A 26,327-nucleotide genomic window follows, 5' to 3' on the forward strand; every position below is an offset into this window, starting at 1 on the left:
GCCGAAGAATCTAGGCAGAAATACACTGCATCTGTCCCAGCTCCCCATGACCGTCTCGTTTTTCGCTAGGTTTATGTATCTGTAGCTGAAAATATAGGATCTTAAACTAATTTGACAGTGGGTGAAATTATGCAAAACTCCACTGTAAATAAAATAGCAATACATATGAACAATGAAAAGTGGTGCACATTTACATACAAAAAAGGACAAAGCGTTATTTGGAAAATTAAGTGAGTTTTTCAGAGTTCGTACCTGTGCTCATAAAGAGTCCAGTCATTGCCATGTTATTTTCCATATTAAACACACATGACACTGATATTGGTGTACCTTCAATTTTGCCATCGTTTTTCAACATACAAATGAGGGCAAAGACTGGCAGCACATTTTTACCCATAAATATAAAAAACACTCAGGTTTGTTTTTCAGGCAAGCACGATTTTTAAAAGTCAATATTTTCCTTCTGAAAGACGTGACTATTGCATATTTATCCTATCTAAGTCGGGACTTCATCATTTTCAACCAAAGTTCCTTGCATAACATCCAGAAGAAGGACGAGGACAACATGATCTTCAGAAAATGTTATAATTCTTCAGAGAGAAAAAAGTGAGAATGAGTTTCCGGGTTCAAAAAGATGTAACATTTTAGATTTCATTTATTAAGGGCATTGTGAAGCCATTATATAACCATGTCCATGTAACTCTAATAGCCAACAATCTCGTTAGCTCTATTTTCAAGAGAGCCAAGGCAATAAAAAGAAGAGATATTAAAAGTTAACTACATAATACATTGGGGGAACGCAATTAGCTTGATTTGGCCAAGCATGGGATACAAGGGGGGGCGGGCAGAAGGTGAGGCTGGGAGGAGTCTGCCCTGGAGGACTTTAAATGTCACACAAGGGACTTCCCTAGTGGCACAGTGGTAAGAATCCGCCTGCCAATGCAGGGGACACGGCTTCGAGCCCTGGTCCGGGCAGATCCCACATGCCGCGGAGCAACTAAGCCCATGCGCCTCAACTACTGAGCCTGCACTCTAGAGTCCTCAAGCCACAACTGCTGAGCCCGCATGCCACAACTACTGAAGCCCACGCACCTATAGCCCATGCTCCACAACAAGAGAAGCCACCGCAATGAGAAGCCTGCACACCGCAACAAAGAGTAGCCCCCACTCACCACAACTAGAGAAAGCCCGTGCACAGCAACGAAGACCCAACGCAGCCAAAAATAAATAAATTAATTAATTTTTTAAAAATGTCACACAGAAAGGCTTAGACTCACTGTAAAAGAGGGTGTGCTGACCCTAGGGATTCGGAGAAGAATGTGACATGGGTCTTGCTATTAAGAAACTGACAATCTATGGGCTTCCCTGGTGGTGCAGTGGTTGAGAGTCCGTCTGCCGATGCAGGGAACACAGGTTCGTGTCCTGGTCCGGGAAGATCCCACATGCCGCAGAGCGGCTAGGCCCGTGAGCCATGGCCGCTGAGCCTGTGCGTCCGGAGCCTGTGCTCCGCAACGGGAGAGGTCACAACAGTGAGAGGCCCGCATACCACAAAAAAAAAAAAAGAAACTTACAATCTAATGGAAGTGACACCCAGAGAGGTTCATGAGCTAAAGAAAGGCAGGACAGAAATGAATTACGACGGGGGAGATGGGAAACCTTCCCTGAGAATGTGGCATCTCATCTGGCCCCTGAGGGGTAGGTAGAATTTTGACAGTAGTGGATGGCAACCAGAGAGCATAATAAATGGAAAGGATGTGCAAAGACATGGAGTCAGAAACACATAGAGTATACTTGGAAAACGATGAGAATTTCAATCCAGCTGTAGAAGATGTATGGGAAGCACCCTACACAAAGAAGTTCCCCTCTGCCCACTGTTCTCTATTGCACAGCACTAATCATGACCTGTCATTATTCCTATCTGTTTGTGCTTCTTCTTCTTCTTCTTTTTTTTTAAATTTATGGCATGCAGGATCTTAGTCCCCCAACCAGGGACCGAACCCATGCCCCCTGCAATGGAAGTGCAGAGTTTTAACTACTGGACTGCCAGGGAAGTCCCTGTTTGTGCTTTTTTTCTGCTGTTTGCTGTTTGTCTCTAACTCTAGACTAGGGGTTGGCAAACTTAACAAACAAGACAGCAAATATTTTAGGCTTTGCAGGCCATGCTGACGCTGTCACAACAACACTACTCTGCCATTGTGGCAGGAAAGAAGCCCTGGACAGTGTGCTAGTGAAGGAGTGTGACTGTGTTCCTATAAAACTTTATTGATAAAAATAGGTGTCAGGCTGGAATTGCCCCACAGAATGTAGTTTGCAGACCCCTGCTCTCAACTGCGTGGTGACTGACTAGGGCTGGGTCTGTCTAAATACAACACCTAAGAGTACCCGATGTGTCAGGCACTGAATGTTTGTTGAATGGCTGAATGCAGAAGACAACTGATAGGGCTGTAAAGTTGGGTTGAGAGTCCATCCTATAAGGAAATTTGTTAGGCAGTTTGGACTTATTATTCTATATAGAATGGGATACCATCAAGGTTGTCTGGGTTTTTTCAAAGTTAGGTTTACTGAGATATAAGTAATACAATAAAACTCACTCTTTTTATGTGTACAGTTCAATACATTTTGACATAGAGTCATTTAAACAAGCCCACCTAGGGACTTCCTTGGCAGTGTAGTGGTTAAGACTCTGTGCTTCCACTGCAGGGGGCACGGGTTCGATCCCTGGTTCGGCAACAAGGATCCCACATGCTGTGCAAAAATAAATAAATTAATTAAATAAACAAGCCCACCTAAAGACACTTCCTTCACCCAAAAAGCCACCTTGTACCCCTTGGCAGTATCTCTATTACCCCCCGGCCCTGGCAATCACCGTTTCTATAACTTAATTTCTTCTAGAATGTCATATAAATACCTCCTTTTGCATCTGGCTCCTTTCACTTAGTACAATGCTTTTGAAATCCACTGATGTTGGTGGGTGTATATCATTATTCTGTACCTTTCAACTGCTAAGTAACATTCCATTTCCATTAAACGGGTATACTGCAATTTGTTTATCCTCCCGTCAGTTGATAAACACTCATCTTGTTTTCAATTGTTTAGTGATTATGTCTAAAGCTCCTATATTTTTTTATTTATAAATGTATTCATTTATTTATTTTTGGCTGCATTGGCTCTTCATTGCTGCATGTGGGCTTTCTCTAGTTGCGGTGAGCGGGGGCTACTCTTCATTGCAGTGCGCAGGCTTCTCATTGCAGTGGCTTCTCTTGCTGCGGAGCACAGGCTCTAGGCGCACGGGCTTCAGTAGTTGTGGCATGTGGGCTCAGTCGTTGTGGCTCACGGGCTCTAGAGCACAGGCTCAGTAGTTGTGGCACACAGGCTTAGTTGCTCTGTAGCATTTGGGATCTTCCCAGACCAGGGCTTGAACCCATGTCCCCTGCATTGGCAGGCGGATTCTTAACCACTGCGCCACCAGGGAAACCCAATAAATATTTTTATACAGATCTTTTTCTCAATATATATATATATCTTTATTTCTCTTGGGGAACCGAGGAATGGGGTTGTTAGATCATAGACTAAGTGTATGTTTAACTTTATAAGAAAATTCCAAAGTAGTTTCCAGAGCGGTGGTATTATTTTGCATTCCCAGCAGCAGTATATGACCGTTCCAGTTGCTCTGCTTCCTCACCAACACTTGCTATTGTTAGTCTTTTTCATTTCAGCCACTGTCCACACTGCAGAAGCCAAATGGATAAGGAAAATTCCTGGGGCTAAACAAACTTATCATTACATCATTGAAATAAAGACTGGATGACAGTGGGGCAAAAAGACTCCATGTGTTTGGGAGTTCCCTGGCAGTCCAGTGGTTAGGACTCTGCGCTTTCACTGCTGAGGTCCCGGGTTCAATCCCTGGATGGGGAACTAAGATCCCACAAGCTGTGCAGTGTGGCAAGAGAAAAAAAAAAAAAAAAAAAGACAATTCCATGTGTTTCTATCAGGGAAACAGACAGGCCTATTTTTATTTGGGGGTCATGTCAACATAAGGCTGTATGCAGAAATAGAGTTTTTTATGAATACTGGTGTCGGGTAGTAAATGGACACCAAACTGATTTCTGTTGATGCCAGTGAACAAAAGCTCCATCTGAATATGGACCATAGAGATATTGGGTAAGGCCTCATATAGTTTGCAGGACCAAAAGATGGAGGTTTTTTCATGGCTCATGGTTAGTGAGAGACATGACAGTATGGTGGCCATAATGAGGGATGTAAAAGAAGCAGCACTGGAGGCAAGAAAGCCAACAGACCAAGAGATAGGAGGAGCTCAGATTCTGCTCAGCCGCTGCTAGCTCTGGGACCCAAACAAGTGGCTTCTCTTTCTTTTTTTTTTTTTTTTTTTTGCGGTACGCGGGCCTCCAACTGTTGTGGCCTCTCCCGTTGTAGAGCACAGGCTCCAGACGTGCAGGCTCAGCGGCCATCGCTCACGGGCCTAGCCATTCCACGGCACGTGGGATCTTCCCGGACTGGGGCACGAACCCATGTCCCCTGCATCGGCAGGCGGACTCTCAACCACTGCGCCACCAGGGAAGCCCCAAGTGGCTTCTCTTTGCCTAAGCTTCCTCATCAGTAAAATGAGGGGATTAGACAAGATGAATTCTAAGGCCCCCGTTGGGTTCTATAATTCTGTATCTCTAGGACTGGTTTCTTCCAGCCAGATTTTTAATGTTCCCAGATATTTATCATAAAAATTGGGTACCACAAGATGGAAACATATCAGACAGTGGTCACTCTATGACCCTTTTAAATCTTAAAAAATAATAATATTATTGTTTCCCCAATGGAAGAAAAAAAAAAGCCGTATTATTATTAACACGTAAACAGTTGAGCCAATTCAGAAAATTTCTAGAGACAATATAGCCTTTTCTGGTGCCTTGACTGAAGAGAAACAGCAAAGACATTTAATTCACACAAATCTAGGACACACTCAGATACATTTGTTATGAATATGGAATTTTTTGGTTTTGAACCGAGAAAAAAGCCCCTGAGCTTTATGATAATGGTTGTATGACTTCTTGAAGGTGTGATTAAGGAATCTAGTTTTGTTTAGGTCAGATGAAACACAAAAAGTCAGAAGTGAAATTATTTTGAAATTCTTCCATGTTGTCATGTGTATAAATAGTTCATTCCTTCTTATTGCTGAGTAGTATTCCATTGAATGGATATGCCACAATTTGTTGATACATTTTCCTGCTGATGAACATCCAGCTGTTTCCAGATTTTGTCTTACAAGTAAATCAGGCAGTCTTAATTCTTTTTTTTTTTTTAAATAAATTTATCTATTTTTTGGCTGCACTGGGTCTTCCTTGCTGCACGAACGAGGGCTTTCTCTAGTTGTGGCAAGCGGGGGCCACTCCTCACTGTGGTGCACAGGCTTCTCACTGAGGTGGCTTCTCTTGTTGCAGAGCACAGGCTCTAGGTGCGCGGAGCTCAGCAGTTGTGGCATGTGGGCTCAGTAGCCATGGCTCACAGGCTCTAGAGCACAGGCTCAGTAGTTGTGGCACATGGGCTTAGTTGCTCCATGGCATGTGGGATCTTCCTGGACCAGGGCTTGAACCCATGTCCCCTGCATTGGCAGGCAGACTCCCAACCACTGTGCCACTAGGGAAGTCCCCACAGCCTTAATTCTTGCCTTTACTATTTAGTAACTCCTCTGTTCTCTTTCAAAAGCACCTCCAGGGCCTCCCTGGTGGCGCAGTGGTTGAGAGTCCGCCTGCCGATGCAGGGGATACGGGTTCGTGCCCCGGTCTGGGAGGATCCCATATGCCGCGGAGCGGCTGGGCCCGTGAGCCATGGCCGCTGGGCCTGCGCATCCGGAGCCTGTGCTCCGCAACGGGAGAGGCCACAACAGTGAGAGGCCCACATACCGCAAAAAGAAAAAAAAAAAAAAAAAGCACCTCCATACTTGGCCATGGGTTGATAACTGCTGAGGCTGCGTGAGGGTACATGGCGAATCATCACACCCTTCTATTTTTGTGTAGCTTTAAACTTTTCCATAACAAAAAAAAAAAGAAATGTAAGCACTTTATAAAGTGTTTTTCTCTGGCAATACTAAAAATATTCAGTAATTCTATAGTCGAACTAATGGATCCAACTTGGGTGTTTTATTTTAGAAAGGTTTAAGTTTGATTCCCATATTTGGTTTATTATAGTCATGGGGAGTGTTTGCTAAAAAAGCAAATTCTTTATCTTCTCCTCAGAAGTACTGAATCAGGTCATGTCACCAAGTCATTCTTATATGCAGGTAGTTTAGAAAACACTGAATTCTCTCTTTCTGAATGATCTAGCCTCCAGCTTTGGCTTCACATTGGAAAAAAGGAACAGTAAATTTCATTCCCCCACTGTCATCTCTTTCTGTACCTACACTTTCAATTTCTCCCCCATCATTCTCGATTTGTCAAACACTCAGAAATTACATCCAGGAACCAACTAACTGCAGAGGAAAACTATAATGGAGAAACAATAGATAAGAACCAAAAAGAAATCTGTAAATGGGAAACAATACAATAAAAGGGAAAACAAAGTTAAGTGAAAAGATAAATATTTGAGGAAATAGAATACCAGTCCTTATTATCTTCCAATTTCTTCTCTTTCCCCAGGTCACGAGAGATCAGGAGCATAATTACAGGGATGCAAATGAGTGAGGAGTCATCAAGACTTTAGTATCTACTTGAGTTGGAGGACTTGGTTAATTCCAGGCATCCTGGGGCTAACGTCAAGGTGAGGGGTGGGGGAGACCATAAACATTCAGTCTAGGGCTTCCCTAGTGGCGCAGTGGTTGAGAGTCCACCTGCCGATGCAGGGGACACGGGTTCGTGTCCCGGTCCGGGAGGATCCCACATGCCGCGGAGCAGCTGGGCCCGTGAGCCATGGCCGCTGAGCCTGCGCATCTGGAGCCTGTGCTCCGCAACAGGAGAGGTCACAGCAGTGAGAGGCCCGCATACCACAAAAAAACAAAACAAAACAAACAAACCAAAACATTCAGTCTATACCGCTACTCATAACATCAATTTGTTCCTGAGACTGAGTTGCCATTTCTCTTGTATTTGAGTTTCAGTTTCTTGAATACAGCAACTGATGAGCTACTCAAGTGCCCCTAGGGCTGGGGCATCTTGCCAATCTCTTCTTCCCCCAACCCTCACTCCTGCTTTGTAACTGACATCCTGTCCCTGAGTCCCACTCTGAGCTGGAGCACTTCCCCACATGCTTTTCTGATGCTGCTAGGAAGGCTGACTTCATCCCCCAGCCACCTGCCTTCCAGAGGCCTTTCTTCACCTTCTCATGGTCATCCCTGTTGACACCTACCTACCTGGACCACACTGGTGGTCCAGCATACAGCTGTTGTGTTTTCCAGGTGTAACTCCCTGTAATCACAAGCAGAGAGCATTTCCATCTCCTTCAATGTTCTGAGTACCATCTACCCAACTTTGTGTCAGCCAACCCTTTCACATGATGCTATAGGATGCGATAGGGTATGTTTCTCATCATCATGTACACAATTTTGTCTTAGCATAACTATAATATGCGGGTTCCAAGAAAGGGAAGCATCTCTCCTCACCCCTCGATACCCTGATTCTGCCAACTGCTACACTATACTAGCCCCAGATCCTATGTGAGAGAGTAATAATAGGCTGGTGTGATGTTGCTTTAATGAACACACACCCTTATTCACTATTAGCAAAAGCTTCACCACCTCAACCAGCCAAAGATCTGTTTAAGCCTCACACTAATATTTACAAATTTAAAGAGATACTAACTGGATACTGGGTTCTCCGGCTATTGGCCTTTTGCTTGCTTAAAATAATTTTTGCTGGACTTCCCTGGTGGTGCAGTGATTAAGAATCCGCCTGCCAATGCAGGGGACACGGGTTCGAGCCCTGGTCCAGGAAGATCCCACTTGTCGCGAAGCAACTAAGCCCGTGAGCCACAATTACTGAGCCTGTTCTCTAGAGCCCGTGAGCCACAACTACTGAGCCCATGCACCTAGAGCCCGTGATCCGCAACAAGAGAAGCCACCGCAATGAGAAGCCCGCGCGCCGCAAGGAAGCGTAGCCCCCACTCGACAAACTAGAGAGAAGCCCGCACGCAGCAACGAAGACCCAACTCAGCCATAAATAAATAAATAAATAATTTAATAATAATAATAATTCTTGCTAATAAAATAGTAGAAGCCTAAGAGGCAAATTTCACTTGCAAATACTACTTCTTTCCTTTGGGTAATGACTATTCAAGGAGGCACTAAACAAAGAGAACGTTTAAAAGCTGAGTTTTTCTAGATGTAAACTCTTATACATTGCTGATAGGAGCATAAATATTACAATCACTTTGGGAAGTATGTGCGTAACTCTACACTCCTAGGCATATTCCCTAGAAAGACACTCTCACATGTGGGTAATAAAAAACATGTTTAAGTATGTTCCCAGCAACAGTGTATAGAAAAGCAAAACTCTGGAAACAACCCACTATGGGTCAAAGAATGAATTAAATACTTACGGCAGATTCATATAAAGCATACTCTACAGCCATAAAAATGAATGAATTATAGTTATATGCATCAATCTCAAGATCGAAATGTTCAGTAAAAAAGATCAAGCTCTGCAATACAATGGGGAAACAGTCTTTTCAAAAATGATGCATAATCTATGGCCATACCACCCTTAATGTACCTGATCTCGTCTGATCTCGCAAGCTAAGCAGGGTCAGGCCTGGTTAGTACTTGGATGGGAGACCAAATGTGAATATAAGGTGCTGTAGGCTTTAAAAAAAAAAGTGGTTCCGGGAATTCCCTGGCGGTCAAGTAGTTAGGACTTGGCGCTTTCACTGCCAGGGCCTGGGTTCAATCCCTGGTCGGGGAACTAAGATCTACAAGCTGTGCAGCACAGCTAAAAAAAAAAAAATGGTGCTAGGACAAAGTGGATATCCACATGCAAAAGAATAAATTTGGACCACTACCCTATACCATACTCAAAAATCTACTGAAAATGGACCAAAGACGTGAATGTAAGAGCTTAAGTGGTAAAACTCTTAGAAGAAAACATAAGTATAAATCTTTGTGGCACTAGATCATTGGCTTAGGGAATGATTTCTTAGATATCACAACAAAAGCAAAAGAAAAAGTACCTTGGACTTAATAAAAATTTAAAACTGTTGTGCTTCAAAGGACACTATCAAGAAAGTGAAACAAGAGCCCACAGAATGTGAGAAAATTTTTGCAAATCATGTTATCTGATAAGGGTCTAACATCCAGAATACAGAAAGAACTCTTAGAACCCAACAATAAAAAGACACATAACTCGAATAGAAATTTCTCCAAAGATAGACAAATAGCTAATAAGCACATGAAAAGATGTCCAACATTATGATTGTCATTAAGGAAATGCAAATCAAAACCATGCTGAGATCCTACTGCACACCCACTAATGATGACTAGAATCAAAAAGACAGAAAGTAACAAGTATTGTCTAGGATGCAGAGAATCTAGAACACTAATACACAGCTAGCAGGAATATAAAACAGTGCATCAACTGTGGAAAACATTCTGGCAGTTCCTCAATAAGTTAAACAGAATTTCCATACGACCCAGTAATTCCACCTCTAGGTATATATCCAACAGAAGTGAAAACTGTTGTTCAAACAAAAGCCCGGACACAAATATTCGTAGCAGCATTATTCATAATAGCCCAACAGTGGAAACAACCCAAATGCCCATCAACTGGTAACTGTATGAACACAATGTGATATATCCATACAATGAAATATTATTCAGCCATAAAAAAGAATGAAGTACTGATTCATGCTACATGGATGAATCTTGAAAACACTATGCTAAGGGAAAGAAGCTGACACAGAAAGCCATATATTGTATGATTCCATCTATATGAAATGTCTGGAATACGCAAATCCATAAATATAGATAGTAGATCAATGGTTGCCAAGGGCTTGGGAAAGCGGGGAGTGGGGGGTGACTGACAATGGGGACAGGATTTCTTTCTGAGTGATAGAAATGTTCTAGAATAAGAAAGCGGTGATGATTGCACAATCTTGTGAATATACTAAAACCAGTGATCTGTACACTTATTTAAAAGAATGAACTTTATGTTATGTGAATTATATCTCAATACAAAAAGTTAATAGAAAAAAATCCAGCAAGCTGTTGAAGACTACCTCCTCTGGGATGCCACGTGTATAGAGAGCCTGGGATCAGCTGGGGGCATGTAGAGTGTTCAATGAACTTGTATCATTCTACTTATTAAGCTGGGCAATAAGTTTGTGGGTGTATTGCTTCATATCTATTCAGTATTCGATAAAAAATAAAACATTTACAAGAGCAATAAATATACTTTTTTTTCCTGTTTTTCAAACCACAATCAACACAAAAATTGGGTCTGAATTTAAATGACCGTAAGTTGATAGTCAACCTTAACTAAGCAACCGCAGTGTGCAAAATACCATTACAAAAAATTATGGGGAGTTAAAATAGAGACAATGACAATCACAACCCTCCAAGGAACTTATAATCTAAAGCATGAGCGGCCACCAGCTCCAGAAAGCCATAAACCAGCTTCCTCATGGAATAATTTCAGCAAAGGTTTTGACAGTCCCAGCACCAGCTATTATTAAAGAATCCATTTCATACAATTTCATACAATTAAAATATAAATATATTTTACTTTGAGAACTTCAAATTTTTATTCTGAAAAGTTGTTTCCTCTCCCTTTTATAAATCTGCTTTTAAGGACTTGGGATAAGGTGGAATTAGACCATAAGAAATTGTAAGGAACTTGTTTATGAGACTTGTTCTTCACTTGAAGTAATATATATATATATATATATATATATTTTTTTTTTTTTTTGCAGTATGTGGGCCTCTCACTGTTGTGGCCTCTCCCGTTGTGGAGCACAGGCTCCAGACACGCAGACTCAGTGGCCATGGCTCACGGGCCCAACCGCTCCGCAGCATGTGGAATCTTCCCGGACCAGGGCACGAACCCGTGTCCCCTGCATCGGCAAGCGGACTCTCAACCACTGCGCCACCAGGGAAGCCCTGAAATAATATATTTTTAAAGCCCCGACTTAAATGATATCTTTAGATTATCACACATTCTCATCTAGACTCTATTAGTTTCTGAATATTCATATAATGACATCTTGAAGTGCCTTTTTTGCAAGATACAGTCTAGATAAACAGACAAGCTTTCTTTCTAAAAACAATTAAGGTTACCCTCAAGATTTATAATCGCTGTAGGTCATCGAAAATTGTATCTATGTTTCCAGTTTTACCAAAGATTGGCAAAAGCAAATAGTTTTAACTTGAACACTCTTTTTCCACTAAGGAAATCAATATTTTTATTTTATATCACAGTTTCTGGGATATATACTCTAGAAATGTATCATTCCAGTAACTAATTCAGGAACATATATCCATTTTAGAATCAACTGTCTAAATTAATACAAGTAACTTGATAATGAATGAATATCAACTTCTCTTTGGCTGTGGAAAGCAATGGTGTTGGAGAAAGCAAATGGAAATTTGTAGCCAAAGAGCCCTGGATTGGAATCCAAATCTGCCACTGATTCTCTGACATCTGTAAAATGAAGATATTAGGATCCACCTTGGAGGATGACTGCAAAGATGAAATGAGATAATTAACACAGTGATCCTGGCACACTAGAATGTTCCACAAACATTGGCCCTCTGTGTTTTCCCCTTTCTTGTGAAAAAGCAAAGCCTTCTTAAGTAAATGTCCACACAGAGAAATATATAATTTTAATTAAACATTTAGGCACTAAAAAAAAAAAATTGGCTTCGCCATTTACTAAATTTTCTCCTCTGCATGGTAAATTATAATCTTGGTTAAAACTGTTACAAAAAAATTTCATGAGAACCTTATTTTTAAAATTAAAACTAATGAGGAAGTGGAGAATAATCCATTCTTAAGCTTATTAATATAACTGAAGGCTTCATCTCTCTACCCAAGTGCTTACTGGTTTCTGCAACCAAGGTGAGCAGCTATGACCTATATTTTCGGGTTTGGATTGGACTGAAAAGTCGCTGTGTTGTTGGATGAAGACAGAAAGGCATGCTTATCACATCTAGCACTAAATTAAGAGGAGTAGCTAATACGGTAAATAACAAAAGCAAGAACCAAAAACATTTTGTCAAACTTGAAATCAGCAGATGCCATTCATCACATTTACATTTCAAAGTCCTACGGTAATGGTTGTTGTCGCTATAAGGCTGCTTGTTTTTGTAGGCCTCAGACACACCGGATGGAGACACTTAGCTTTGCCCAAAGATCACGTGCATAAGACGAAGGTGAACTGACCACCTTGTCAGCCAGAAGTCTGATGCAGCTTCCAAAAATGACAATGCTAATACTAAAGCATCAACATAGCATAAGGTGCTGAAGTAACAGTTCCCATATTTCCAGCACTGGTCCTCCGATATCTTGAGCCCAACCTGGCCCACACCTCTTTTTGTACGGTCCACGAGCTAGCTATGCGTGGGTTGAAAAAAGGCAAAAGGATAATATTTCATGACATTTGAAAATTATATGAAATTCAAATTTCAGGGTCCATAAATAAAATTTTACCAGACACAGCCATGCCCATTCATTTACGTATTGTCTCCTCCTGATTTCATGTCGCAAGGTCAGAGTTGAGTTGTTGCAATCTTATAGCCTGCAACTCTAAAATATTTCTTTCTTTTTTTAAAAATTTTTTTATTAGTTTCTGCTTTATAACAAAGTGAATCAGTCATACATATACATCTGTTCCCACATCCCTTCCCTCATGCATCTCCCTCCCTCCCACCCTCCCCATCCCTCCCCTCCTTTTTTTTTTTTTAATTTTTTTTTATTAGTTTCTGCTTTATAACAAAGTGAATCAGTCATACATATACATCTCTAAAATATTTCTATCTGGCCTTTTTACAGAAAAAGTTTACTGACCCTTGCTCTAGAGCACCACATTCAACATTTTTGAAAGGGCAATAACAGAGGAGGTCCAACAGATTGGGGAGGGAGTCTGAAACCATTTCCTAAGGTGAATTGTTGAGGGACTTGTGGATATTAAGCCAGCAAAAGAGAAAACCAAAGGACAACACTATAGTTTTCTCTAAGTATTTAAAGAGCCAGCATGTGGAAGTGGCTTGTGTTTGTGTCACCATAGACAGGAAAATGAAAGTTCTAGCGAGGCAGACATCAACTAAACATAAGAGAGCATCTTCTGGGAATCCCCTGGTGGTCCAGTGGTTAGGACTCCCCGGTTCCCCTGGTGGTGGCCTGGGTTTGATCCCTGGTCAGGGAACTAAGATCTCACAAGCTGCTCAGCCAAAAAAAAAAGCATCTTCTAACACATCAAAGTGGACAATCATAGATGTTATATCACAGAAGAGCAAGCACCCTGCCATGCTGGTATTTAAGCTAAAAGGCAAGATGATTGCCATGCGAGATTATTATAGAAGATTCTTACAGTGGGTAGGAAGCTGAACTGGTTTAACACTCAGGGTCTCTCTAAATGTTATCTCAAAAGAAAATGATCATAAATAACAGGTGACAGCTTGATGACAGGTCAATGGAAACAATTTCTATTACCACATTCACTAAGGATTATACCTTACAGGGAAATATATATACCTATATGTATGTGTATACGTATATGTGTGTAGGTACATAAATATGTAAATGGCACATTAAAAAGAGGTTTATTTAAATAAAGAGCACAGTAGCTATAAAAAGAAGCACAGTAAAAAAAGAAGGGTTATTTTTAGGAGGAGGGTTCCAACTACAGAAAATAAGGAAAGGACGTCCACTGCTAAATAAAATGAGCTGGAATCTTGCCTTGTGTTACTACAGGAAATCAGCTTGGTGTTGCTTGAAAAAGGGGAATAGTCTATATATATTTAAAATGGAAAGGGGAGGAATGCATTAAGAAAAAAAAAGAATGTGCTCAAATACAAAATACAGTAAAGGGCACAGTTGTGTGATTTACTTGCACTGGACTTCATAAAATAGTTTTACAAACAACTTCAAAAGCACAGCCACCTGTTAAGCTGTTATTTTGGCCTATCTATTTCCAATGGCAATCTTGACACCCAAGCAAGAGACATACCACCATAGCAACATAAACATCACGGTGTTGGAGAATAAAATTTTAGGAAGCAATTTATAGCTTCTGCAGGGCTGGAAATAAACTAATCCTTAAGCATTTGTTACTATGACATAACGTTCCCACAGGACAAACTCACATCCTCTGGACACCTCAGGATTCCTTCCCACGGGCCATTTGGAAAGTACAGACTCCAAAAATGAATATTGTACTAGATGGACTTCTAAAATAAAGGTATTTAAAGGAGTGAGACCGTGTGATTTCATGCACAGCTCAGGGAATGCATGATTACCAGGTATTCACACAGCATCCACACTTGGACAATTATCACTGTCCCTTACATTTGCTGAGTGGGCTTGTATGTCATGTGATCAGCCCCTCATGGAGACAAAAAGAAGGGTATTGGAATACTATTCAGCCATAAAAAAGAATGAAATTTTGACATTTGCAGCAACATGGATGGACTTGGTGGGCATTATGCTAAGTGAAATAAGTCAGACAGAGAAAGACAAATACTGTATGATATCGCTTATATGTGGAATCTAAAAATACAAGAAACTAGTGAATATAACAAAAAAGAAGCAGACTCACAGATATAGAGAACAAACTAGTGGTTACCAGTGGGGAGAGGGAAGCGGGGAGGGGAAATATAGGGGTGGGGGAGTGGGAGATACAAACCATTGGATATAAGATAGGCTCAAGGATGTATTGTACAACACGGGGAATATAGCCAATATTTTGTAATAACTATAAATAACTGTAACCTTTAAACTTGTATGAGAAATAAAAAATTAAATTAAAAAAGAGGGGTATTGAAAGTTGAGGAAACTGAGGCACAAGAAAATCCAGTCTTCCTAAATCAATTCATGGCTATCAATCAGCAAGGCCTCTTCATACTGCACCACCCTAAGCCAGAAACCCCGAGTTAGGGCAATATGGGTACTTTAGCTCCAGGAGATAAAATGCCAAGGAAAGGGTAGAGGAAAATGAAAGGAAAATCATGTTTGAAAGTGATGAGGCCCCTTTTCAGGCATGATACTCCCCGTGAGAGGTGGGGTGATTACCAGGACTTAAAAGATGAACTTTGTAAGGTACGGCTGATTTGCCATTCAGAAAGACCCAACCAACGGGAAAGAAAGCTGATCATCCAGCTTTAAGGTGAGACACACCCAAAAGGTGTGTCGTGGGGTGGCATGTGGCAGGGCCAAGTGAGTCTGCATCAGGGTGAACAGGTTCTACCTCATCTGGGGATCTGAGAGACACCAGGGTAGATCCTGAGCCTAGTGGTCACAAACATAGGCCTGGGCTCCTTCCCAGAACCACAGTCCATTAGCCCTGGCCACCATTTCTAACTGCTTCTTTGTCCTTTGCTCTTGAGTATTCTCAAAGATAGAGGCCTGCAAGGCCCGTGGGCAGTTCCTTCTCCAGATCCCCAGAAGAGACTGTCCAAAGGCCAGGACAACACTGAATGCAGCCGTTCTGCAGATGAAAAACAGATGAATCTATGATGAAGCTTCTATGATGCCAGGGATTTTGCTGCTTTTGATACAAGAACCATTCCTGAACCCCTTTAAAAAATAAGATGGTTTCTGACAGACATAACCAACATTAAAACAAACAAACAAACAAAAACCTCCTAAAAGAGCTAAGGCAGAAGGCTGAACACTATGTAAATAATGGCTAATTTTAAATATACTTGACCCTTTTGGAAGTGTGTTTCTTGAAAAGGCTTAAGGGGGTTATTCCATTTGGACAACTAATAGCCTAATTACCATTTTTTAACAAAACAATAACCAAACTCCTTTTCAGCCAGTCTTGGCAAGAAATCTCTAAGAACACCCGTCTCTGCAGCACTATATGTCATACTGCTGAAAAAACATAATTACACTCAGCTGCATCCAAGTTTCCATCGAACACAATCCAAAAGAGGTGAACTATTGAATCCTGAATCTAAAGGTTTTTCATTTTGGTCACGATGCCTCTTTATGAGCAACAAAAACATAACACCCAAAAAAGAAGCATTCGTCATAGTCTTCAATAGTCCAGGATTTGGGTCTCCAGTGTACACAGTACAGTCTGTACCCCAATGATTAAACACAATTCTAGTTACCAAACTCTTTGCACTTGGGGGGGATTAAATAACTCTATTTCATATCTTTAAACCTGTCTCATTGAGCAAAAGAACCGTCTATTTTCACAGCACTTTTCAAGCATTGAGAAAACCACTTTTATCCACTATGTCACTTTAATGGAGGTTGAAATAGCCCAAAATGATGATAAATGTTAGGTGACATGAATGGCTTTATTTGTCTTTTCATCGGCTCCAGCATCTTCATCATCATTATTTCAGGTCAGGGTAAACTCAGCAAAATTTTCCTGATGAAGGCCCGTGTCAAGAGGGCACAAACCACAGGGAACTCACACATCTCAGAAGACATGTCCAGGGGTTCAAATACAAACTTTAGTGATAACCCCTGTCTTCAGAATTACCTGTCCATACAAGGAGGTGATTACAAGTCTTGTTCTCTTAAACATCTATCCAGTGTTGTTTTTCTATTTGGTTAAGCTGATAATTACTACTTTAACAAGAGTGTTGTTTTCTGTGACTTTGTTTTGCAGATGTCTACTATTTCGGGTGCATTAGAGATTAAACAGACACCTGTAAGGTGGCCCAGGCACACTGGAAAGTTCTCAGACTGGAGACCAACATTTTTCTACAACCCACTACTTTCTTGGACAGTGCAGGACACAAACTGCTCCTTGAGAGCGGCAGGACTGTAATCCTATAAAATCTAATGAAATCCAGGTTGTTGGCTAGTGAGTTGAAAACTCTACCTACAGACATCACTCAGAGAATTGACAACAATGAAAGTGTTGCAAAGTTAACTTATTAATAAGCTGTCATAATAATTAGTTTTTTTCTCCTGAGTTAAATATTTATCAAATCCTAAAAAAAAAGAAAAGCTAACATTTTAACTGTACTTCTTTATTTAGAAAAAGAGTCCAATTGATGTCTGTTTCCACCTGTTACAGGAATAAAGCATTATCATTAATCAAATATTCTGTCTTCTACTTTAATTGAAGAACACTTGTCAGTGACAACTTTGTCGGAAATACTTCTAAAATGCACTGGTACTTTTTCCTGCCTTAGTAAGTATTCCAAGCAAAAATGCGATTTTTGTGTTAAATGACAACATAGTAGGACTCCTGAATTAAAACTGTCAGGCACTCCAGCTGTTGCTACAAAGGTATAGGTCACTAATTGAGTCATTAATGCCACCCAAAATATGGATACAGGTCCATCTTGTCATTTTCCTCCTTTGAAAGAAGGCAGAATTCAGAAAATATTTCTAGTTACCTTCTGTTAATTCAAGTTTTATTAAGTATGCTTCAGGAAATGATGTATGAGTTTAATGATAAAGTAATATAACCAATGCTTTAAAGGAAAGAAACAAATGCTGATCAGATACCTAAAACAGTAAACTCATAGACAGAAAGTAGAATGGTGGTTGCCATGGGCTGCAGGGAGGTGGATAGGGAGTTACTGTTTATGGGTACAGAGTTTCAGTTTTACAAGATGAAAAGAGTTCTGAAGACGGATGGTGGTGATGGCGGGCCAACAATGTGAATGCCCTTCATGTCACCGAATTCTACACTTAAAAAATAGTTAAGGACTGGGGCTTCCCTGGTGGTGCAGTGGTTGAGAGTCCGCCTGCCGATGCAGGGGACACGGGTTCGTGCCCGGGTCCGGGAGGATCCCACATGCCGCGGAGCGGCTGGGCCCGTGAGCCATGGCCGCTGAGCCTGCGCGTCCGGAGCCTGTGCTCCGCAACGGGAGAGGCCACAACAGTGAGAGGCCCGCGTAAAAAAAAAAAAAAAAAAAAAAAGTTAAGGACTTCCCTGGTGGCTCAGTAGTTAAGAATCCACCTGCCAATTCAGGGGACACGGGTTCGATCCCTGGTCTGGGAAGATCCCACATGCCGCGGGGCAACTAAGCCCATGTGCCACAACTACTGAAGCCCGTGCACCTAGCGCCTGTGCTCCGCAACAAGAGAAGCCACCGAAATGAGAAGCCCCTGCACCACACGAAAAGTAGCAACTAGAGAAAGCCCACGTGCAGCAACGAAGACCCAACACAGCCAAAAATAAATAAATTAATTAAATTAAATTAAATTAAAATTAAAAATAATAAGTTTAAGAAAAATAGTTAAGGGGACTTCCCTGGTGGTCCAGACTCTACACTTCCCCTGCAGGGGGCGAGGGTTCGAACCCTGGTCAGGGAACTAAGATCCTGCATGTCACGCAGTGTGGGAAAAAACCCAAAAAGTTAAGATGGCAATTTTAGGTAATATGTTTTACCATAATTTTTTTAAAATTATTTTAAAAAACTGACCCGAATGTACACATCCAATTAAGTGTGGTCCCCTTCAAATAGTTCATGTTAGGGCATTACATGTTTATTCCCATAGTGTTGACACACAGCAAAACACCTCTGAATCTCTGCCGTAAAATTTAAGACAGGTTTGTTTGGATGTTTTTCATTGTTTTGAACATTCCTGATAATGGTAAATGTCTTTGGAGGACCATTTTTAATTTTGAAAAAAGGCTTTTACAGCTCCATTTTTGGAATAATAATCTTATCAAGTTAAAAATTTTATTTTAGCCCACATGAGGTGTGACTCTACAGGAGCAATATGAATTTGTGCGTGTGGTTTGTAAACTGCCTGTGAGGCAATGCTAGTAAAGGTGAGACACAAGTTTCCAAGGAGCCGCCATCTCAGCAGGAACGGAAAGTACACAGTGCTGACTAATACATTTTCATCATTTCTCATACCCTCCAGTTTGCTTACCTCCATGTGAAGAGGTTTAAGTTTTCAACGAAATGTGCCAGAAACATGGTGTCACTTGTCTGTTCCCATTGTTATTTCCAGGTACTAATTTTGAGAAACCTACAGGTGCTTATCAGTGAGCATCTCGGCTAAAGATATCTATGAAAGCCAAAGGCTGTCACTGCCATTAAAAGGAATAATTTCTGTAAGTGTAGGGGTGGTTCTCTTTTTAGAGCATGAACTACAAAGCTTCTTTTCAAAGAGGAATATGATTCATTTATCAAAGTTAAACTGAGGAATGTCACTGGGTTTAATACTTGAATAAAACTGATTGTTCAGTAGGAGATAAAAGTTATGGACCACTCTGTTAGCTTAATTGGAACAGAAGAACTACCTTCCCCCAATTATTTCCTTTGATAATCCTGAACAAGTTATTTAATCTTTAAGGGGGGTGTGTGTGTGTGTGTGTATTGGGATAGAACTAAATAATCTCTAATGCTCCTTCCAGCTTTGGGATTCTAGGGAAGGCAGAACTGGGAAAGCAAAGAGCCTGGGCTCGGAAGTCTGACCAGCATGGGCATGAATCCAGGTCTACCACTGAATAGCTATGCAAGCACCTGTGATCCACATCTGTAAAATGGGATGTTAAGGGCCTCCCTGGTGGCGCAAGTGGTTAAGAGTCCGCCTGCCGATGCAGGGGATACGGGTTCGTGCCCCGGTCTGGGAGGATCCCATATGCCGCGGAGCGGCTGGGCCCGTGAGCCATGGCCGCTGGGCCTGCGCATCCGGAGCCTGTGCTCCGCAACGGGAGAGGCCACACAGTGAGAGGCCCACATACCGCAAAAAGAAAAAAAAAAAAAAAAAAAAAAAAGGGGATGTTAATATCCAACTCAAAGGACCATTACAAGGACTAAATAAACAAGAAAGCGCTGGACAAATGTAATTTCTCTTTGCCTCCTTTGCATGCGGAATGTGACTGCTTGCAATCCAAGCATACAAGACAGAAACTGAATTTTTAAAACTCTTACTTTCCAAGCAGGTTTCATGGGATGCGTCACCGAGGCACATAGTGCTATTTTATTATGTACAGAAAAGCAAAGTGAGGACTTCCCTGGTGGCGCAGTGGTTAAGAATCCACCTGCCAATGCAGGGGACACGGGTTCGAGCATTGATCTGGGAAGATCCCACATGCCGCGGAACAACTAAGCCCGTGCGCCACAACTACTGAGCCTGTGCTCTAGAGCCCGTGAGCCACAACTACTGAGCCCGCGTGCTGCAACTACTGAAGCCCGCGCACCTAGAGCCGGTGCTCTACAGCAAGAGAAGCCACCGCAGTGAGAAGCCCGTGCACCGCAGCCCCTGCTCGCTGCAACTAGAGAAAGCCTGCGCACAGCAACAAAGACCCAAAGCAGCCAAAAATAAATAATAAATAAATAAATTTATTTATTTTTTAAAAAAAGAGAGAATCAGGGCAAGCAACTTTCACAATCTGTGTAAGACACGAAGACAGAGATGGCTCAGGTAAGCAAAATGAACAGTGTAACCCTGCACTTCCTAGGGACTATTCAGTCCTCCATGATACCTTTCAGGAAGCGAGGGCACAGTATTCATTAAAAGGTCCTACACCATTTCTATAAACAGTCTATGCCAGTTGGAAACACTCTTGCCAGAGAGTCAAGAGATAAGTGAAACTTGGTCATTTTAAGAATCAATCAATCAATCAATCAATCAATCCTACCTTGACGGTTAAAACTAGAAAATATTGGAGAGTTTTGGGGAACTCCAACTAATCCAGCAAATAAGGCCTAATGCATTTGAAAGCTTCAATCACTTAATTGTATTAGCATCCAAGTTCCTGGTGACTTCTCTATCCCCAGCTGATAAATTTTCTTCTGGATAAATTTTCTTCTGAATAAATACACAGATCAGTTAATTGGGGTATAAAAATACACAAACTAATGCTCAGAAACATCTGGATCTGACCTTAATACGGCAAATATAATCAGACCTAAATGGTGTGTGTATGTGTGTGTAGTTGACTTGGGACAGGGAGCAGTCTTTGGAGATTAGTTGCTTAGATTAGGTGCTTAAGCAACATTATTACAGGTTGTCATCAAATTACATTTGTTTGGCCAATCTCACTTCTCTAGGTGATTCATTCTGGGAAAGAAACAACATCCTAAAGACTGTCAGATTAATTCTAAAGAAATTAAAGGATGATGATGTTTTTTCTTTGCTTGGGAACAACAGGAATTCTAGAAGGCTGTGCTTCACCCAAACTTAAAAGAAGCAAAAAAAAAAGAAAGATTAAAAAAAAGTGAAGAACCATTGGATAAATCTGATCAAGAACTTACATTAGCTACTTGTTTAGGTGGATGAGTCGACTTCCACTAAAGTCTAAAAAGGAGTTTTAAGAGCTGGCCCCTTTGTCAGAGTGCTGGGAAATGAAAGAATGACTCACTTTATACTTGATGTCAAAATCTTGGTGAGCTCTGGCTTTCGTGTTTCTAAATCAACAAACAGCATTGTATAATGTTGCTCAGGCCATAAGCCAGGAAGGGGCCAGTGACCCTATACTCCTTTCTCTGTCACGGGTAAAGCTAGTGGCCAAGACAGGGTGTCCTGGACACAGGGGGGCTCCTTCTACACACTCTGTGTCATCCTGGGAGACTTGCCCAGCCTAATGCAGCATGATTTTGCCATCCTAGACAGAGACTATTGACACACAGTTTAAACAGTCATTTAGCCTATTTTATAATGAAGCCTGTGATGGAAAGTCTCAAGGACATCTGCCAGAGATGAATAAAGCAGAGAACTCAACTCCCATGTAGAACCATCTCCTCCAGAGCACATATTCCAGGATTCATTCTGCCAACACATCATTTCCCATTCAATGTGCAGAGAAAGCAGAGGACTGCACCTGGAACCACAGCCAGAAAGGTCACCAGGTACTTACTGTTCCTTCCATTAATGATGGCTGGTGCCAGCCTCTGTCCCCGATTAGGGGTGGGGAGGGGGGCTGTTCCTGAGGATCATGAAATCTGTCAATGAATGTCCGTCCCCCACCCCCACCCCCCGCCTGGTACCCTAAAGCCCTGTAGCTGTTCAAGTTGTGATTATGTTTTTTCCCCTAAGTATCAAATTCTGACCTAAATTGTGGTCATTCTAGTCCAAATCCGGCAGATTTTTTTTTCCCCACACTGCTGCAGAAGAGAACAACCTCCTTTGGAAAGCTGTCTAAATTCAGGACAATAAGAGTCATCTTCTTGAGAACAGGGACCATAACTTTTCAGTGTTCGTACTCATAATTCAATTTCCGTGCTTTCTGTCAATGGCTCTCTCTCTGAACATAGATGTCTATTCTGCTGGAAAAATCCATAGATATCTCTTTAAAAAAAAAACAACAGGGCTTCCCTGGTGGCGCAGTGGTTGAGAGTCCGCCTGACGATGCAGGGGACACGGGTTCGTGCCCTGGTCCGGGAGGATCCCACACGCCGCGGAGCGGATGGGCCCGTGAGCTATGGCCACTGAGCCTGCGCTTCCGGAGCCTGTGCTCCGCGGCGGGAGAGGCCACAGCAGTGACAGGTCCGCGTACAGCAAAAAAAAACAAACAAAAAAACCACAAAAAAACAGCTTTATTGAGATGTATTTTACATACCAACTCAATGGTTTTTAATGTATTTACACAGAGTTGTGCAACCATCACCATAATCTATTTTAAGATGGCAAGGAAACTTCTCCAATGTTCTCTGGACTGTAAGCTCTAAGAGGGTAGGGATCGTGTGTGCTTTGTTTGCTGCTCCATCCCTGGCACCAGGTCTAGCACCTGGCCTAGCACCTGGCACAGAGTAAGAGTTCAGTAAGTATTTGTGATAAACACTTTCATGCTGCCCCAGGGCCAGCCTGAACCTTCCAGATCCCTGTTTCCTAGATACGAGAAATAACTACTTCTTTCCTCCAACAGAAACTTTCAATTCAGCTCATCTCCCTACGGTAGGCAGAATGATCCTTGAGGTTCCCAGTGTGCACACCCTGTATATGTACAGTTCCTTCACCTTGAATGGGGTGGGCCTAATCAGACCATTCTTTTTGAAAAAGAGTAGAGGTCAGAGACAAGTCAGAGGTTCAAAGTTGAAGCAAATGCTCTCCTATTGGCCTTGAAGGGGCAAATGGCCACATCGTGGTGAGGGCCACGTGGCAGGAAATAGCAGGTGGCCTCTAAGAGCTGGCCCCTAGCTGATGGCCAGCAAGAAAGGGGAAACTTAGTCCTACAGCCACAAGGAACTGAATTCTGCCAACAACCACGTGAACTTGGAAGAGTACTCCAAGCTCCAGAAGAACATGGAGCTGCTAAGTTTGTGAAAATTTGACAATTTCACAATAGATATCGATTATACTCCTCCAGGAATCTGGAGGAAGGCAGACTGATTACATTAACTCCCAGGAATGAATGGCCTCAAACTTCTCAGAGGTACTGCTGTGGAATTTTAAAATGAGGAGGTTTTTTTTTTTTTTTTTTTTTTTTTTTTGCGGTACGTGGGCCTCTCAGTGTTGTGGCCTCTCCTGTTGCGGAGCACAGGCTCCGGACGCGCAGGCTCAGCGGCTATGGCTCACGGGCCCAGCCGCTCCGCGGCATGTGGGATCTTCCCGGACCAGGGCACGAACCCGTGTCCCCTGCATCGGCAGGCGGACTCTCAACCACTGCGCCACCAGGGAAGCCCAATGAGGAGGTTTTTAATAAAAAAAGAATCTCTAGCTTGCAAGATTTCAAGAGGTATAAAGCTTAAGTGAAAAACTTAAACAGTGTGAAGGAAAACATCTAGGGACAGCTTTCCTAAAAGGTTCCTATTTTTCTCAGCTTCTTCTCATCCATTCATTCAGCAAGCATTTACTGTGTGCCAGACCCAAGGTTTCAAGCACTAGATCTGCCCTATCCAATATGGCAGCCACCAGCCACATGTGACCCTTGAGCACTGCAAAGTGGCCAATGGGAATTGAAATGTGCTAGCACAGGGAACTCTGCTCAATATTCTGTGATAACCTAAAAGAAAACAATTTGAAAAAGAAAAGATACATGTATATGTATAACTGAATCACTTTGCTATACACCTGAAACTAACACAACATTGTTAATCAACTATGCTCCAATATAAAAAAAATTTAATAAAAAAAAAAGAAATGTGCTGCAAATGGAAAATACACACTGGATTTCAAAGACTTCGTATGAAAGAAAAATAAGCTAAAAGATCTTGTTAGTATTTTCTTATGTGGATTACACATTGAAAAGATAGTGATGGAGATGGATGACAAACAAGTAAACAAATAAGTACAGATTAAGATAAATGCAAAAGGGGGGGAGGGATAAATCGGGAGACTGGGACTGACATATACACACTACTATATATAAAATAGATAGCTAATAAGAACCTACTGTATAGCACAGGGAACTCTACTCAGTACTCTGTAATGACGTATATGGGAATAGAATCTTAAAAAGAGTGGATATATGTATATGTATAACTGATTCACTTTGCTGTACAGCAGAAACTAACACACCATTGGAAATCAACTATACTCCAATAAAAAATTTTTAAAAAGATAAATGATATGAAGGAAAGAAGTGCAAAGATAGAGAATAATAGGGGAAAACTATTTTATATGGAGTGGTCAGGAAAGATGTCTCTGAGGAGGTAACATATCCACTTATAAACCTGCAAGACTGCTATTAACTCTCAAGTTTTAACACATGACAGCACCAGGGGCTGGGGAGCTTGAGAGGACTGACAAAAGCAGTTGGTCAGCTGCAGGGCTATCACGTTGCACCGTTCCCATTGGGTTCCATGTAAATGGCGCCCCCTGGAGGTGTGCACCCCTGAGATCCTGTTTGTATGAATTGCTTATAAGTTTTCATAAGATACTTTTTTCAAACTTTACATTTTCCAGATACAATTTGTTTTTCCAGTTTTAATAGTTATAACACTCTTCAACTTCATCTGTCATGTAGCCTACGAAAAATCTCCACTTGGGAATACAACAAAATTCCTGATTTCAAGCATGAGATACAGAGGGCAGGCAGTTGGCAGTCTGCAATCTGAAATTCTTTTTTTTGTCTCCCAGCGAGCTGAATTTGCTAAAGATTTGTAAAATCTTCCTGACTTCTTGCTACAAATCAGCTGGTTTCTGTATTTGTCTTCTTCTCTGAACAGAGGAAGACCTGTTTGCTAGTTTTCAAAAAAGTTTTCAGTTACTTGACCATACAGACCTCCAGGCAACAGAAAGCAGGCCAGAATCCAGAGGCCAGCCAGGGCACCTGCGGCCTCACTCAGGCGGCCAAAGCAATGAACCTCGAGGTACTTTTCCAGTAATCACTGCCCCTGAAAAAACACACTTAATGTGCACACACTTTTATATTCAAAAAAACAAAACAAAACATCTTTGTGAACCCTTTGCCCTACACACACACACATACACACACACACACGCACACTTTCCTGATTGACACTCTGGGGCAAGGAAGAGATCGTAAAGAGGTTAAGTGTTGAAAATAGATTATTTTTTTAAAAAAAACTACCTACAAAAAATAGTATTCTCCATTCACCAAAATGAGAGCCTTTCTGAAACGAAGATGCCTCACTTTCCCTGAATATCAGTTATACTCAATCAGATACAGTGTTTTGAAGTTGATTTTTAAGAGCCTTGGGAATTCACCCCCTGCCTTTGTAATGAAAAGCAAAAGTTAATTACTACCCATTTTTAACTAGGGTTTTGTTAACAATGGTGGTTTTGTTTTGGTTTTTTTCTCCCAAGGCCTAGAATCTGTTTCATGTGACAGGCATTCACACCCAAATCACAGGGAAAATGCAGTGTCCTTTCTCCACAAAGTCACTTTCACTGACCGGCCAGGAAGACAGCATCTGCTCCTCGTTGTCTGTTCTATTAGTGGTGAAAGGTTTGCACTGATCCATTAACCCGCCCCCCACTTCCCGGGTGCCCCTCACGACCAAGAAGGGAGCTTTGGGAGACAGCTGGGCAGCAATGAGCAACACTGTTCCCTGATGACTGTGAAACAGGCCAGAGAAGCTAACGGGATCACCCAGAAATCACTCACAACCCCAGCCTTTGTCCCTCCCAACTAAGCTAACAATTAGGAAAAAAAAAAAAAAAGTCAAAATAGTGCTCATTCTTAAAAAAAAAAAATTCCAAAATTATGTTTATGAGGAACCCTGGAGAAGGTCTGTGAGATTAATCCAAGGAGTCTTTTCTCTTTTACATTCAAGGATATCACTTTGTACAGAAAACGAAGTGTTGATGAAAATATCAAATTTAAAACCTCTTTCCTCGCCT

General features: G+C 41.6%; 1 protein-coding gene and 1 pseudogene across 1 annotated transcript in view; one reads left to right on the forward strand and one right to left on the reverse strand.

The window, feature by feature from the left end:
• PITPNC1 (phosphatidylinositol transfer protein cytoplasmic 1) overlaps nucleotides 1–26,327 on the reverse strand; it is a 265,101-nt gene that overhangs the window by 232,990 nt on the left and 5,784 nt on the right. The window lies entirely within an intron of this gene.
• Nucleotides 8,684–8,802, forward strand: LOC132479363 (5S ribosomal RNA; annotated as a pseudogene).

This window comes from Mesoplodon densirostris, chromosome 18 (genome assembly GCF_025265405.1).
Source record: "Mesoplodon densirostris isolate mMesDen1 chromosome 18, mMesDen1 primary haplotype, whole genome shotgun sequence".
NCBI lineage: Eukaryota > Metazoa > Chordata > Mammalia > Artiodactyla > Ziphiidae > Mesoplodon > Mesoplodon densirostris.